Raw genomic sequence first — 16,649 nt, 5'->3', positions numbered from 1 at the left:
GCGGTAGGCGCCTTTTACCGCCGAGGTCAGAATGACCACCATAATTTTCACTTACAGACTTGATTGTGCAACAATCCAGGAACTGTGTGCCCAGTTGGAGCCTGACCTGATGTCAGCTATCTGCCATCCCACAGGAATACCCCCCTATAGTGCCGGTCCTGTCAGTACTCCATTTCCTGACAGTGGGTCTTTTCAAACAACAGTAGCCATAATATCAGGGATGTCCCAGCCAATGTTCTCTAACGTGTTGTCCAGAGTGTTATCTGCCCTGCTGAAACACATGTGCAGCTACATTGTTTTCCCTCAGGTGGAGGATCTGCCCACAGTCAAAGGTGACTTTTATGCCCTGGGACATATCCCCAACATCATTGGTGCCATTGACGGTACACATGTGGCATTTGTCCCCCCCGCAGGAATGAACAGGTATACAGAAACCGGAAAAGCTACCATTCTATGAATGTGCAGATGGTGTGTTTGGCAGACCAGTACATCTCCCATGTGAATACCAAGTATCCTGGCTCAGTGCATGATGTCTACATTTTGAGGAATAGCATCATCCATTATGTGATGGGGCAACTCCAGAGGCACCGTGTGTGGCTAATAGGTGAGCCTAAAGTCCCCACACAGTCTCATTTGCTGTCTGGGTATGGGAGATTCCCTAATGTTTGGAGTATGTCTAACAGTTCTCCCTCGATATTTGCAGGTGACTCTGGTTACCCCAACCTGTCATGGCTACTGACCTCAGTGAGGAATCCCTGAACAAGGGCAGAGGAACGCTACAATGAGTCAGATGGGTGAACTAAGAGGATAATAGAGAGCACCTTCAGCCTCTTGAAGGCTAGAGTCCGTTGCCTCCATCTGACAGGTGGCTTCCTATACTACTCACCGAAGAAGGTGTGCCAGATCATTGTGGCCTGCTGTATGTTGCACAAACTGGCTTTGCGAAGCCTGGTGCCTTTTCTGCAGGAGGATGGGCCTGATGCTGGTGTTGTGGCAGCTGTGGGGCCTGTGGACAGTGAAGAAGAGGAGGCAGAAGAAGAAGATGTAGACAACCAAAACAACATCATTATGAAATACTTCCAGTGAGACACAGGTAAGACGATGGCACTGCTTCACACATCTCATACTATTTTAGGACCTAGCATAAATCTGCCTTTTTACCTCTGTGTATGGACCCTGACTTATCACTTTGACTTTCCATTTCACAGATCTGGATCTCAATTTGTGCCCTCTGCTATGTTTACTGCTGGCCTACAGCTGTGTAACATTGGTATGTGAACAAGCACATTGGCATTGCTATTTTTCAGAGGTGTTGCAATTACACATTTGTGAAAGCACAGATTGACTCCAGATTGTTTATGATTCAAGAGTGTTTATTTCTGTGCTAATAAGTGGAGGGGGGTGTGCAATGGGCTGGGATGATGGTGGAGGAATATCCATGGCAGAGTCCATTCTCTTGGTCTCACAGGTGCATTGTCCAATGGGGCATAGGAAGGGGAGCAATGGCAGTTTAAGGTGGACAGGGTGACAAAGTGGGTCAGAAGGGTGACATTCAGGAGGGTCTTATTTCCTGGCAGGGGTCTTGGTAATGTTCTCTGTCTTGTTCCTGGATCCCAGGGACCATTTGCGGGGTGGTTCTCCTTCTGCAGGGGGTGGGTTGCTGGTGGCCTATTGGTCCTGTGGCGGGGCCTCCTGTCCACTAGCGCCAGTGGAGGAGGAGGGCTGTTCATCTTTCAGGCTAGTGTCAGTGACCCCTTTGTGTCCCACTGTGTCCCTCATGGTGTTGACAAGGTCTGCCAGCACCCCTGTAATGGTGACCAGTGTGGTGTTAATCGACTTCAAGTCCTCCCTGATCCACAGGTAGTGTTCCTCCTGCAGCCGCTGGGTCTCCTGTAGCTTGGCCAGTACCGTGCCCATGGTCTCCTTGGAATGGTGGTATGCTCCCATGATGTTGGAGAGTGCCTCGTGGAGTGTTGATTCCCTGGGACTGTCTTCCCCCTGTCGCACAGCAGTCCTCCCAGCTTGCCTGTTGTCCTGTGCCTCTGTCCCCTGAACCGTGTGCCCACTGCCACTGACCTCAGCTCCCTGTTTTTCTTGGGTTGGTGGGTTTGCTTGGGTTCCCTGTAGTGGTGGACACACTGCTGATTGACGTGTCCTGGGGACAGAGGGATGGGCCCGCTGGGTGGGTGCTGTGGTGGTGTTTCCTGAGGGGGGAGGGTCTGTGGTGGCTTTTGACAGTGGCAGGGGAACCGACTGTCCAGAGGTCCCTGACGGGCTGGGCTGGTCATCTTGATCCAGGTGTGCAGAGCTGCTGTCATCACTGTGGGCCTCTTCTGTGGGGGGACTGGATATGTCTGGCACCTCCTGTACGGTGACGTTGGGTATGGGTCCTGTTGGGGTATAAATGCATAGTTTTAGTATCTGTGTGTGCCATCCTGTGTATTGGGTGAGGCACCCTCTACTCCTGTGCTTGCATCATTGTGTTTGCCCTTTTGTGATGTTTGGTTTGGGGTCTGTGTGGGTATCTGTACTGGACATGCTTTGGTGATGGTGGTCCATGCATAGGTGTTGGATGCAGGGCCTTAGTATTGAGATGTGTGGGTTTTGATAGTGGGACTTATGTGAGATGTTGGAGTGATGGGAGTGAGGGTAAGGCTGGGGGTATGTTTTGGCTTGCAGGTGGGGTGGGGGGATATGGTAATAAAGATATGACTTACCAGAGTCCAGTCCTCCTGCTGCTCCTGCGAGGCCCTCAGGATGCAGTATTGCCAAGACTTGCTCCTCCCATGTTGTTAGTTGTTGGGGGTCCACCGCCAGGCCTCTGCACAGCAATCTGGTGTCTTGATACCACGGAACACACCTTCCCCCGTAGGTCGTTCCACCTCTTCCTGATGTCATCCCATGTTTTTGAATGCTGTCCCACTGCGTTGACCCTGTCGCCGATTCTCCACCATAGCTCCATCTTCCTCGTAATGGAGGTATGCTGCACCTGTGATCCGAAAAGCTGTGGCTCTACCCGGATGATTTCCTCCACCATGACCCTGAGCTCTTCCTCTGAAAACCTGGGGTGTCTTTGAGGTGCCATGATGTTGTGTGGGTGATGTGTGAGGTTCTGTCTGTTTTGATGTGTGGGGGGATGTGTTGGTGTGTGTTGTTTGAGGTGCGTGGATGTTGTATGGGTGATGGTGTTGTGTGCCTGTGGATGCTGGTGTTGTGTTTGCTAATCTTTCTCTCTGGGCTTCTTCCAAATGTGTTTGTTGTAAGGGTTTATGGGTAATGTGGGTGTGTGTTTTAAATTTTTGTTGGTGTGTGGGTGTGGTGTGTGTATGGGTATCAAGTGTGTGTATTTTGAATTGTCCAATATGATTGTGTTTTGTAAATGTGTGTGTATTTTGAGCGCGGCGGTGTGTACCGCCAATGGATTACCACGGTTGAAAGACCGCTGCGTTGATTCGTGGGTCGTGATAGTGTGGCCATATTCTTGTTGTCGTGACGGAGTAGGTTTTGGTATCGCCAGTTTATCACTGACCTTTGGTGTGGCAGACTTGTGTGGGTGTCTGTATTGTGGCGGATTCAGAGATGTGGGTCATAATACCTGTGGCGGAATTCCGCCGCCGCAACGGTATATTGGTGGTCTTCAGCACGGCGGAAAGTGTGATTTACCACCAGGGTTGTAATGAGGGCCTAAACCTTTTCACAGCAATCTTTTCACACACTAGATACCCAACTTTGGAATCCAGTTGCTAGATGTTATTGGTGCATCCCTTATTCCCAAGAAGGGGGAACTGGCAGATGAGTTGTCATTATGGAATTGTTGTAAGTCCTGCAAGACGGTGATATGTTCATTTATGTCAAAAGGTGTATCTGCCACCTCCGTGCCAAGTACATCAGGATCCTGAAGATACATTTGTGCCCCAAACGGGGATTCATATGGTATACACCTTCCCAGGGACCGTCTGGGCAGATTATTAAGTACTCTCTTGGACTCCATACAGGTGATAAAGCCAACCAGGACCTGTGCCTAATACTCATGCTGCTAAGGATTGCTTTACGTCTAGTCTCTTCACTCCACAATGCTACTTCCCTCGGGATGACATGGAAATGAATAATGCAGTTGGACCCCTAACAAAGCCATGATGTCCCTGAATGCCCTTGAGGTGAAAGCAGGACACTGGTCCAAGTGGAAAGCTGCAACTGCATATGTGCCAATAAAGACTTGAAAATCTTTAATAACAATACAAGCATCAGCTGAGCATTGTGACCAGACCCATAGAAATGTGAAGAATGCTTCATCAGCAACTAAGGTGTATTTGTATGCACCAACAGGTGTCAAGGGACCACAATGGTCCAGTCACACACATTGCGGATGTTTGTTGGAAATTAGGAGGGGTTTCTGTGGTGGGCACTTGATGGTCAATCCTTATACATGCTGACAGATGTCACAGCAAAGGACATACTGCTTGGTCTGTTTGTACAGGCCTGGCCACCATTAACATGCTTCTAGTAATGAAATAGTGGCCACCACACCAGCTTGGGTATGAGCAACTCAATCATGTGGTGCTTTTATCAACTCAGGTCTTCACATGATCATCCACTCCTTGTATTGTTGCTAGGGCAGTATTTAGGCTAGATATGCGGTAGGAATATTTGGCAGTATATGCCTTTGGCATGGGCTTGCTTTCATCTGTAGATTTCACAGCACCCAATGTTTCATCATCCAACCTCATCCGTGAATGAGTTATTGCAGCAACAGAAGCCCTAGCCATTGATGACTTGGCCACTTCATCAGCCAAGTCTTTGCCTGTAACATGTATTCCAACACGTTGATGTCACAATGTAGGAACTACATAGACAATGAGTAGAGTTTCCATCAAATCTGTTACTTTCCCCCAGGTAGTCTGTGTTTGATGGTGTTGCCTTTTGAATCTCTGAACCCATTCTGGCACCAGTAATGCAGGTACTCATTGAAGGAGTGGACACAGTAGTACAAATCACAGACAATTAATGTTAACTGCCTTGGATCCATGTATTTCAGTGCCATCAACGGAGCCTTGAGGTAGGCTAATTGTGCAGTGCAGTCCCCTAAAGTCTGTGTGTAAGTATGTTGTGGATGGAATTCACAATGCTTCATGTAGCCACTCACAACTGCAAAGGCGGCAGAGTATTGATGTTTACTGCCTATTGCTGGTTGGGCTGAACTGTGAGTGTAAATGATTGTATAATATTGTTCATTAGGCAAAGTGTTTGCTACAACTGGGTATTCTAGTTCATATTGGTGAAATTCCTGAGTCAAAAACATAATCAACATCAGCGGCCATCAGAGACATTGCCAATTGAATACAAAGTGGATGTAGTGCCTTGGCATTAGGTACACTGGCTTTTGTGACAGCCTACAGGGCTGGCATCGGAGATACAAGAATAATGTGTTTCCCTAGTGCCAAAGGTCTCTCTTTAATGACAGTTATCTGAACAGCAATCAGAAATGTTTCAGTGGCAGCAAAACGCTGTTCAGCTGTGGAAAACAGATGTGATTTGTATGCAATAGGGACAGTATCACCCTCATTGATCATTATGTAGGTGAAACCAATAGCACCAGCAATTACTATGATGACCAAAAGTGTTTTGTCATCTCTTGTATGTAAGTGTTTGGCTGCAAGCATGTTTTGTTGCAATGATCTGAGAATACATGTTTGTGTGACTCTCCAATATCTACTTGAAAAATTAGGACATATTAAATCATATGTTTTGATGCACTGTGCATAATCTGGAATGCAAGTTCTGCCAAAGTTCAAAAAGCCCAACAATGACATGGGTTTTTTGGTAATGTTTGTTGGTTACAATTGTGCACACTTTTCTAAAAATTGGGGTGCTAGGCTCTTGCCTTCATCTTCTAATTCGTATCCCAAAAATAGGACATTAAGGAAGGCTATTTTTTTCTTTTCTGAAATTAATTTTGTAGCCTATTTCGGTAAATTTCACAACAATGCGGCATACTGTCTTATATTTTGAGCGAGAACATCATCCGTAAGGTAGATATCATCAATGTAAGACAATGCCTCACGGTCAATTTCAAATAAAATGGAGTAACACGAGCTGAAAACAAACCTGGACTGTTGTTATACCCTTGTGGGAGTCTGCAAAACATTTTTTGTGAGCCTAAGGAGATAAAACCTGTAAAATCCCTCCTTTCAGGTGCTAAATATTGGCAGAAGAAACTGTTTTCACACTATATTGTTAATAAGTGCAGTACTATGTGTATTTTGAATGGCAAATGTGCATGTATGATTTTTAAATGTCTGTGGTCTAAGACAATTCTATATGAGACACAGGGTTCAATTGCACCCTGGTACTCTAACTGCATGAGTATTTCTCTCATGGGTGCTCTAGCTTCATGTTTTATGGGATATTGGGGTTGTGATTGGGACCTTATTGATATTATATGGTAGGGGGAATCTTTATCCCACCCTACATGGTTGCCTGTGCCAAAGCCCAATCAATAACGCAAGCCTCCCTGAGCTCACTTGGAATCAATTACCTCTTCCCCAATATGGGAGATTACGAGCAAATTCTGGTGGGCAATCTTTTTTGGCCAATAAAATATCATAAATGGTAGTTATGCGATCTGAAAAGATAGCATCAATTGTGTGCTGAATGTCTTCTTCTAATGATAATTTTCAGTTCATACACCCTATTAGGTGTGGAGATGTGCATGTCCGCAGTCTCGACTTGCAAAAAGTGTTAAGTTGCTATCACCTCCAGCTGCTGTTGAAGATTTTGCAAATTGTGTCCTCTGCTGCACTGTGTAGCTGGGCTAGTGTCCACTTCCTGTTTTTCAGTAAAGCTCTCATCCTGAATGGAACTTTGTACAGAAATCCCTGCCACCTACTTCTTTTTAAATTTAGGTTTTCATTGGGAAAGTTTTTCTTCTTTCACAACAGAAACTTCTGATGAGCTTTGCGACTCTTTTCTCATTTTCATATACTCAGTTCGCTGTTCTGACTGCCCACCTCTCTCACTGCATTTATCTGGTGAGTCCTGAAAGGAACAAGATTGGCATGTATCATTATATTGTTATCTAGCAGGAGTTTTATATTATCTCTATTTCTAAGAATATAGCGATTTTGAGGGATCTCTGAACACAGAGATTCTCCCCTTTCTTTTTTAGGCATTGGTTTATCCCAATGTTATTTAGAACCCTCAGGAGCTTCCTTGGTTAAATCGTTATCGTATTTACCCTGTAAATATGGTTTACTAGGTCTGGCTCCCAGACTATCCGGAACAATACTAGAGTAGGTCTCAGGGATAGTCTTTGGCAGCTTACTTTCTTGTGTACAGGAACGTCCCTGAGCAGCATGTGCACTGCTAGTGCTACTGCTTCCCTTTTAAGATTGCTTAATAGTACTGAAGAAACAGTGGCAAAATTGCCCATTGATTGTGTCCCCAAATATAGGGCCGGGGCAGCCCTATAGTCGTCTTGAATTTGTTTTGACACTTCCGGAAGATTGGCAAGTGTTGGTGTACCTTGTACGGTAGGATTCAGCATGGCAACTACTGTGCCCCAAACAGTACAGTTATCTACTGCAGGAACCATTCCAAATGGCAAGCACATATTGAGAATTCTGTGTTTATCTTGAGGTTCCCTATGGGGAAACATTGCCTCCAGACCATTTATTTTTTGAGCTAACCAAAATGGAATCTCTTCCAGTTTGGTGGGTACCTTACCCGCAACTGAATGTAAAGTCACAGAATTAATGCCTGGTGTGACTGCATCCAGTTGCGCTGGAGCAACACATACTGAGTTAGTATTTAATGTTTGTGTTACAATCTGTATTGAGTCTATATTTTGCTGTAAACTCATTCTATAAGTGGCGTGTCTCAGCTACCTCAAAGGTGCCTGCATCAGGATTTGGTGTGTATGTGGCCAATAAAGTACAGGCATGACTATCATTACTCAGAGGTCCAAGTTTAACATGTAATATTATGTGAGGTAGGGTACCATCAAACCAGTTATGGTGGTTTTGAAAAGCTACAGGTATCTCTAAATATATGTATGCTCTATATTGTGCAGATATGTTAGCAAGTGTATAATGATGAAATGTATTAGTGTTCCCATCGACTGCTGGAAAGTTGACCCAAGAATAAAATGTTTCTGTTCTATAGCCTGAATGACCCTCAAACACAAATTTAACAGGCTCCCCTGCTAGCCGGGCTGTAAGGCCATTAGCTAACAAGTGAGCAGTGATGGGGGTTGTATGTTTACTGCAATTACCACCCATTGCAGGTTCACCATGGCAAATGTACCTGTTCCGAGAAAAGGGCACCAAATGGGGATTGATCCTTTTAAAGTTCAAGCTTGAACAACCTACAACATCAAATAGGTATTACTTATCTAGCTGACATCTCCATCCATAGTATTGAGGTTCCTTTAGCACATAGTGAGAAAAAGTTACTCAGGAAGATCCCAAAATCAGTGCCTGACCAAACGTTGGCAGTACCATCTAGCATTGTCTCTCATTGTACCAATGAGGCTGCTGGATTTGGATGGCAGAATCGCCTGAATTGTGGGGAACTGATTCCAATCCCACACCATGTGACATCTGTCGGCCAAATCCGTTTCCAGCCAGCTAACAGTGTCTCACCTCTGCCAGGGGGCAGGGATGAGTTGTGGAAACCCGGTGCATGACGTTATGACTTCTCAGGGAAATTGTGGTGAGTCAGATCTCATCCTTTTTTCTCAGTAACATTCGTCTCACACATGCAAAGACAAACAGAAGCAGGGAATGGTTCAAAAAGGTTTATTGAATCAGCTGTATCTTAGATAAAATAACATGAAATGCAATAATTAAGATGATGAAATGTATTAGAAGCAGAAAGGTGACAAGAAAAGTGAAACACAAGAAAATTTCCACCATAATGTAACTACACAAGATGTGTGATCGCTACCTACACCACTAATGTTCTATGTTAGAGTACAGAGGGATAAGCCCTAATCCTCCCTTCATAAACCCCCGGGAAGACTAATCGCCCACATCTGAGGATGACAGTAGTGAAGAAGCCGCCGGTTGTCTATTGAGACACCAACCCCATATAGGCGAGGGAACCGGTTGTCTCAGCGAGCAGCTGTAACAAAGTCAGAGACCAAGTAGTAGTGGTCATCTGGATGGAACCTCCCTCCAACATGCAAGGAACAGGGAGATGTTTTTATAATAATTAAAACAGCTGGTGGTCTGAGAAAGTGTCCCTATGTAAAAATTCATATGTTTCTATGAAATGTTAGAGACACAGGGGGTCATTCTGACCTCGGCGGTAAAAGGCCCTTACCGCCGGTCAGAAGACCGCCATAACACCGCAGCGGCCGCGGTTAACCGCCACAGTCATTCTGACCCACAACGGCCAAACCTCCAAAATTCCGTCCTCCACTGCAGCCCGCCACATCAGTGGGCAGCGAGAAACTGGAGATGACCAAACCTCCACCGTCACGCCAACAGAAATACGCCCATGCCATTACGACCCACGAATCCACACGGCGGTCATTCAAACGCGGTATTCCATTGGCGCTACACACCGCCGCGGTCAGAATACACACACAGCACCAAAACACAGCCACATTGGACAATTTGAAATACACACACCTGATACACATACACACACCACTCCCACACAATCAACCAACTATAAAACACACACCCACATCACCCACAAACCCCTGCGACCATAATTACTGAGAGAAGGAGAGAGAGACACAGCAGACAATCCAAAGCAAGACACACTGAGGCACACTACACCATCACACACACCACATAGTAGCACAAAGCACCACTCACCAACATACTTATCATCACATACACCACCCCACACCTCACCCACACCACCCCTTGGCACCCCAAAGGCACCCACGCTTTTCGGACCAAGAACTCCGGGTCATGGTGGAGGAAATCCTAAGAGTGGAACCCCAGCTCTTCGGCTCGCAGGTGCAGCACACCAGTATAGCTAGGAAGGCGGAGCTATGGCAGTGGATCGTGGACAGGGTCAACGCGGTGGGACAGCATCCCAGGAATAGGGAGGACATCCGCAAAAGATGGAACGACCTACGGGGGAAGGTCCGATCGATGGTCTCCAGGCACAACATCGCGGTCCAGAAGACTGGCGGCAGACCCCCACCCAACTCTCCCGAATTCACATCGTGGGAGCAAGACGTCTTGAACATCCTGCATCCTCAGGGCCTTGCAGGAGTAGCCGGAGGAATGGACTCTGGTAAGTCCAATCTCAACTACTAGATCCCCCCACCCCACCAGCATGCCAACCCACACCCCCACCCTCACCCCCAACCCCCCAGCACACATCCTCCCTGACAATGTCTCACCAGCACAACCCACCCATCCCAACACCAACTCCTGCATGCCAACACAAATCATGGGCACCCATCACCTAAGCAGGACCACTGCACTAACCCCCCCCCACTAACTACCCTCACAACACCTCCCTCAAGGGAATGCCTGCACTGGGGGACAAGGGCACCCATAACACGCACGCTATTGCACACACAGAAACAATAACCAAACTCTCTTACCCCATGCAGGACCCGAACGACAACACACCAGCCAGGAGGGTCCAGAAGTGTCCATCCCACCACCGGAACAGGCCCACACTGAGGATAGCAGCTCTGTCGACAGTGAACCTGATGACCAGCCCGGACCATCGGGGACCTCTGGGCAGTCAGTTCCCCTCAGGCAGCCACAGGCCACACCAGACCCGACCCCCTCTGCCAACACCAGCACAGCTCCCACCCAACGGGCCCATGCCTCTGTCTCTAGGACAGCTCAATCAGCGGTGTGTCTGCCACTACAGGGCACCCAGGCTAACCCAACACCCCAACAACAACAGGGACCTGGGGGCAGTGGTAGCGGGCACACCGTCCAGGGGACAGAGGCCGGGGGAAACCGGGCAGCTCGGAGGGCTGCTGTGCGACAGGGGGGGGAGGAGAGGCCCAGGGAACCCACTCTCCAAGAGGCCCTCACCACCCTCATGGGGGCATACCACCACTCCCAAGAAACGATGGCGACGGTACTGGCCAGGTTCACTGAGATCCAGGCACAGCAGGAGGAACGCTACATGGGGTTCAGGGAGGAGCTGAGAATCATCGGGACCGCAATGGGGACCATCGTCCTGTCCCTCCACAGGATAGAGGACGCGTTGCGGGACCATGGTGCACCACACAGGGCCCCTGTCACTAGCCCGGACCAGGAACAGCCTACCACCTCCGCCGGCGCTAGTGGACAGGAGGTCCCAACACCTCGACAGCCCCCCAGAACCCCACCTCCTGCTGAAGAACAACCACCCCGTAAGAGGAGCCTGAGACCAAAGAAAAAGACAGAGTAGGATGTCAAGACCCGCGCCAGCAGGACATACCCCCTCAAGTCTTCCCACTGTCCCACATTGCCACCCTGTCCAACCATGAACTGCCTATGCTCCATCCTTCCACAGGCAAAAGGACAATGCACCTGTGAGACTGAGAACTGGACTCTGCCATGGATATTCCTCCACCCCCACCCATCACCCTTAGAATCACATGTACCGATATCTAGCACTGTAAATAAATCACTTTTGCACACAAATCTGTTTTGAGTCATGCTGTATTATTTACAAATGTATTACATATTACTGTTCAATTTCTGTTCTGTCAATTAGTCATGACAACATACCAATGTCAATACGCTGTATTTCATGGGCGAACCAAGCAGAAGTCAGGTACTGAGTCAGACAGCACTGAGAAGGGAAGGGAAAGGCAAAAATTAATGAAAAACATCTGTGGGGAACTACAGAAAGTACAGATGCAGGAGGCTATAAGCAATTGTGAAATGGCGTGGGTGATTCTTACCTGTGTGTTACTGGAAATACTGTTGTATCACTCTGTCCCTATTGTCTGTGTCGTCCTCAGAGTCTTCCTCCTCTTCACTCTCCACAGGCTCCACGGCTTCTACAACACCACCATCTGGACCATCCTCCTGCAGGAAAGGCACCTGGCGTCGCAAAGCCAGGTTGTGGAGCATACAGCACGCCACGATGATATGGCACACCTTCTTTGGTGAGTACATTAGGGATCCACCTGTCATATGCAGGCACCTAAACCTGGCCTTCAGGAGCCCAAAGGTTCGCTCAATCACCCTCCTAGTACGCCCATGGGCCTCATTGTACCGTTCCTCTGCCCTGGTCCTGGGATTCCTCACTGGGGTCAATAGCCACGGCAGGTTGGGGTAACCAGAGTCACCTATTAGCCACACACGCTGTCTCTGTAGCTGTTCCATCACATAGGGAATGCTGCTATTTCGCATAACATACGCGTCATGCACTGACCCTGGGAACTTGGCATTTACATGGGAGATGTACTGGTCAGCCAAACAGCCCACCTGGATATTCATTGAATGGTAATTCTTCCTGCTCCTGTACACCTGTTCATCGTCATTTGGGGGGACTAAAGCCACATGGGTCCCATCAATTGCACCAATGATGTTGGGGATGTGTCCAAGGGCAAAGAAATCAGCTTTCACTGTAGGCAAATCACCCTCCTCTGGGAAAATGATGTAGCTCCGCATGAGTTTCATCAGGGCAGACAACACTCTGGATAAGATCTTGGAAAACATAGGCTGAGACATCCCAGATGACATGGCCACTGTTGTCTGGAATGAGCCAGTTGCAAAGAAATGGAGGACAGACAGAACCTGCACTAGAGGGGGAATTCCTGTGGGTTGGCGGATGGGGGACATCAGGGCTGGCTCCAGCTGGGCACACAGTTCATGGATGGAGGCTCAGTCAAGTCGGTATCGTAGTATTATGTTGCGTTTTACCATTGTGGACAGGTCCACCAGCGGCCGGTACACGCGAGGATTCCTCCTTCTCATCGCTAGTCCCAGCGGACGGTGCCTAGGAAGGAGAATATGGAGTACAGAGTCAATCCACTCACAGGTACGTACAACACAGCTTGCACAGTACAGGTAAATGTATGGTTTGATATGTTTGTATGTGTGCCATTGCAAGGCCTAGGCCTGTGTGACGCATTAGAAATTAAGCCATGTGGGCCCTTGAAATGGCCGATGCCTGACCTGTGAAGTGGGACAATGGGATGTGAGGTCACTGCGCTGGCGGGGCACACCGTGGCGGTAGGCGGTCGAAGACCGCTGTGCGAAGACGCATTGGTTAACATTGAAGCCTATGGGTTTCAGGAGCCAATGACGATGTGCGCCGGCGGTCGCGGGACGCACCGCCGCGGTACGCACCGCCGCGGGCGTGACCGCCATTTTCTATCTGCTCAATCATTCGAGACCTGATCATCCACAGGAGAGGACCTATACTGCAAGTGCTGCTGTGAACTCGGTCTGGAAGTGACAATGGCTGCTGCTACTGGTGAAAGGGCCCCCGCCTTCAGTTCAGAAGAGTTGGAGAAGCTCGTGGACGGGGTCCTCCCCCAGTATGCGCTACTCTACGGTCCTCCAGACCAACAGGTGAGTACACTCAGTGCACATTTAATGGGTTATGCCTGTGTGGAGGGGGGGGATGTAAGTTGGTGGGGTGTGGAGGGAATGAGGAGTGCAACGCACGACAGATGAGAGAATGGGAACCATGACAAGGTTGGGGAGGGGGGGGCATGTACTCCAAACGTGCAGATATGTGACGGTTTCTCTTTCCCACCCTGTACATGTCAAACAGGTGAGCGCCCACCAGAAAATCGATATTTGGTGTGCCATCGCCAATGAAGTCCGGAACTTGGGGGTCCACAACAGACGGGGCACCCACTGCCGCAAGAGGTGGGAGGACATCTGCCGCGGAACGAGGAAGACCGCAGAAACACTGCTGGGGATGGCCTCCCGACCTAGGAGGGGTGCCAGTCGCACCATGACCCCCCTGATGTCCCGGATCCTGGCGGTGGCCTACCCTAATTTGGATGGGCGCTTGAGGACAGCACAGCAGACACAAGGGGGTGAGTATCCGCACATTCTCCTATCTGTATGCGCATTGGAGGCGTCTGGGTGGGGGAGGAGGGCTGTGGGTGACATTAGGCCCGGGCGCTCTCTGTAGTGTAGTCCGCTCCCTTAGGCATGGCCCTGTGCCCCCGCCCCCCACCTCTGTAGGGTGCCAAGTGCAGCTACCCATGCTCCAGCATCACACATGTGCGCGTGTGTTGTCCCTAGACCTGTTTGCCTAGTCAAAAGTACTGAGTAGTGTACCCCAAGTTCGCGACTTAGTGCACGAGGCACCTGTGTCTGTCCTCTCCGCAAAGGGTATTGCTAAGGCATGCACTCAACTTTGTTTCATTTTTCCCCCCACCCTAAATCTTTGTCTTCTTGTGTTTTAGCATCATCCGGCGGAGGAGATTTGGCGTCGGAGCAGGAGGGAGCTGCAGGTCACCAGGCCCCGGTGGGCACTGACACAGACACCGAGGGCACCAGTGATCCGGAGGGCGAGGGGAGCACCACAACGGGGGCCGGTGGAGACACCAGCGACACGGACACGTCCTCGTTTGGGAGCTCCCTAGCGGGGGCGGCACCATCTGTGCCCCCCGCAACAACAGGTACAGCCGCCACCCAGCGCACCAGCACCGCCCTCCCAGCAGCACCTCAGTCTTCGCTCCGTGGCCGCTCGGCCAGGAAGGCGCGCGTCTCCTTCGCCCCAGGCACCTCAGCCCCTGCCTCTGTTACCCCTGCTGCCCTCAGTGCGGAGCTCATTGACCTGGTGAGGACGGTCATTGTTGGGCAGACTACCCTTCTGAATGCCATCCAGGGGGTGGAAAGGGAGGTGCATCGGAGCAATGCCTACCTGGAGAGCATTCATTCGGGTCAGGCTGCCCATCAACGAGCGTTCACTGCTCTGGCCTCAGCACTGACGGCAGCCATTGTCCCTGTCTCCAGTCTCCCTCTTCTATCTGCCTCCACCCTTTCTCTGTCTCCTGTACCTCAACCTATCCCATCCACACCATCAGACCAGCCTGCACACACCTCAACACCCAAGGCCAGCTCATCCAAACATAAGCACCACAGAAAACACAAGCATTCACCCAAGCAACACACAGATGCAGACATATCAACAGTCACTACCACCTCTGTGTCCCCGTCCTCCTCGTCTCCCTCCTCCATCCCTGTGACGTCTACACTCACACCTGCATGCACCCCAACATCGGCCAGTTCTTCCACCACCAGCAAACCCTCCACTACAGTCTGCACACCTGCAGTCACCACCCCCACTGGCATTTACACGTCCCCTGTGTCCTCTCCCACTGTGTCTGTCACCCCCTCTTCCAAGACACATAAACGCAGGCAGACACCCAAACAACAGCCAACCACCTCACCACAGCCTACGTCCCAGTCACCTGCACCCAAGGACAGCACACCTGGCTCTCATACAACCACATCCTCTTCCTCCACTTCTCTCACCACTACTCCTACCCCTTACATTGGTCCCAAGAAAAATTACCTCTCCAGTTTTGACCTCTTTCCCTCCCCCGGACCCCCCCCTCCAACTGGGAAAAGTCCCAAGGGCACCTCAGCCACCACCAGCCCAACTTCTACAGTGCAAGTGGTGCATGGCATGTGGAGTCCACCCTTTGGCGGCAGTAACACTTCGGTGAGCAGCAAGGGGACAGCCAGCCCCCCCCCAGGCAAGAGGACCCGGAAATTGAAGGGCCGCCGTGAGCGGACAGAGACGGCTGCCCCCAAGGAGGTGACTCCGGCCACTTCACCGGCCACAGCAGCCAGGTGAGGCAAGGGCCCGAGAGCCCCATCTAAGGAGCGGAAGGACAGCAGGGCGGAGAGGACTACCACCAGGAGCGCGGAGCAGGAGGGCCCCACAAGCCCCATCCCGGCTGCAAGGGACGACACCAAAGGGCCCAGGACCCACTCCCCGAAGGGGCCTGACACAGCACGGTCGGAGGGCGAGTGAGCAGGGTGTCCAGGCCAGGTATGACTCCCTTGACATACTGCAAGAGCACCGCTGAACAGGGCCCCGCCGTGAAGACAGGTACCGCTGAACAGGGCCCCGCCGTGAAGACAGGTACCGCTGAACAGGGCCCCGCCGTCTCAAGCACCGCTCCGCTGGGCCCTTCCTGTCAAGCACCGCTCCGCTGGATCCTTCCTGTCAAGCACCGCTCCGCTGGGCCCTTCCTGTCAAGCACCGCTCCGCTGGGCCCTTCCTGTCAAGCACCGCTCCGCTGGGCCCTTCCTGTCAAGCACCGCTCCGCTGGACCCTTCCTGTCAAGCACCGCTCCGCTGGACATCGCCATGTCATGCACCGCTGCGCTGGGTCCCGCCGTCTCAGGCACTGTTTATGGTTCACTGTGCCCACCATGCCTCCTCCTTGACCAGTGGACTCTGTAATCCACCTGAGAGACTGTGGCTTTGCACTCCCCAGGATGGCACAGTGGGCAATCCACCCACTGTAGAGACTTGAGAGACTGTGGCTTTGCACTCCCCAGGATGGTCCAGTGGGCAACCCACCCACTGCAGAGACTTGAGAGACTGTGGCTTTGCACTCCCCAGGATGGTACAGTGGGCAACCCACCCACTGTAGAGACATTGAGAGACTGTGGCTTTGCACTCCCCAGGATGGTACAGTGGGCAACCCACCCACTGTAGAGACATTGAGAGACTGTGGCTTTGCAC

This window comes from Pleurodeles waltl, chromosome 8 (assembly GCF_031143425.1).
Source record: "Pleurodeles waltl isolate 20211129_DDA chromosome 8, aPleWal1.hap1.20221129, whole genome shotgun sequence".
Taxonomy (NCBI): domain Eukaryota; kingdom Metazoa; phylum Chordata; class Amphibia; order Caudata; family Salamandridae; genus Pleurodeles; species Pleurodeles waltl.
This window is presented reverse-complemented; position numbering follows the sequence as displayed.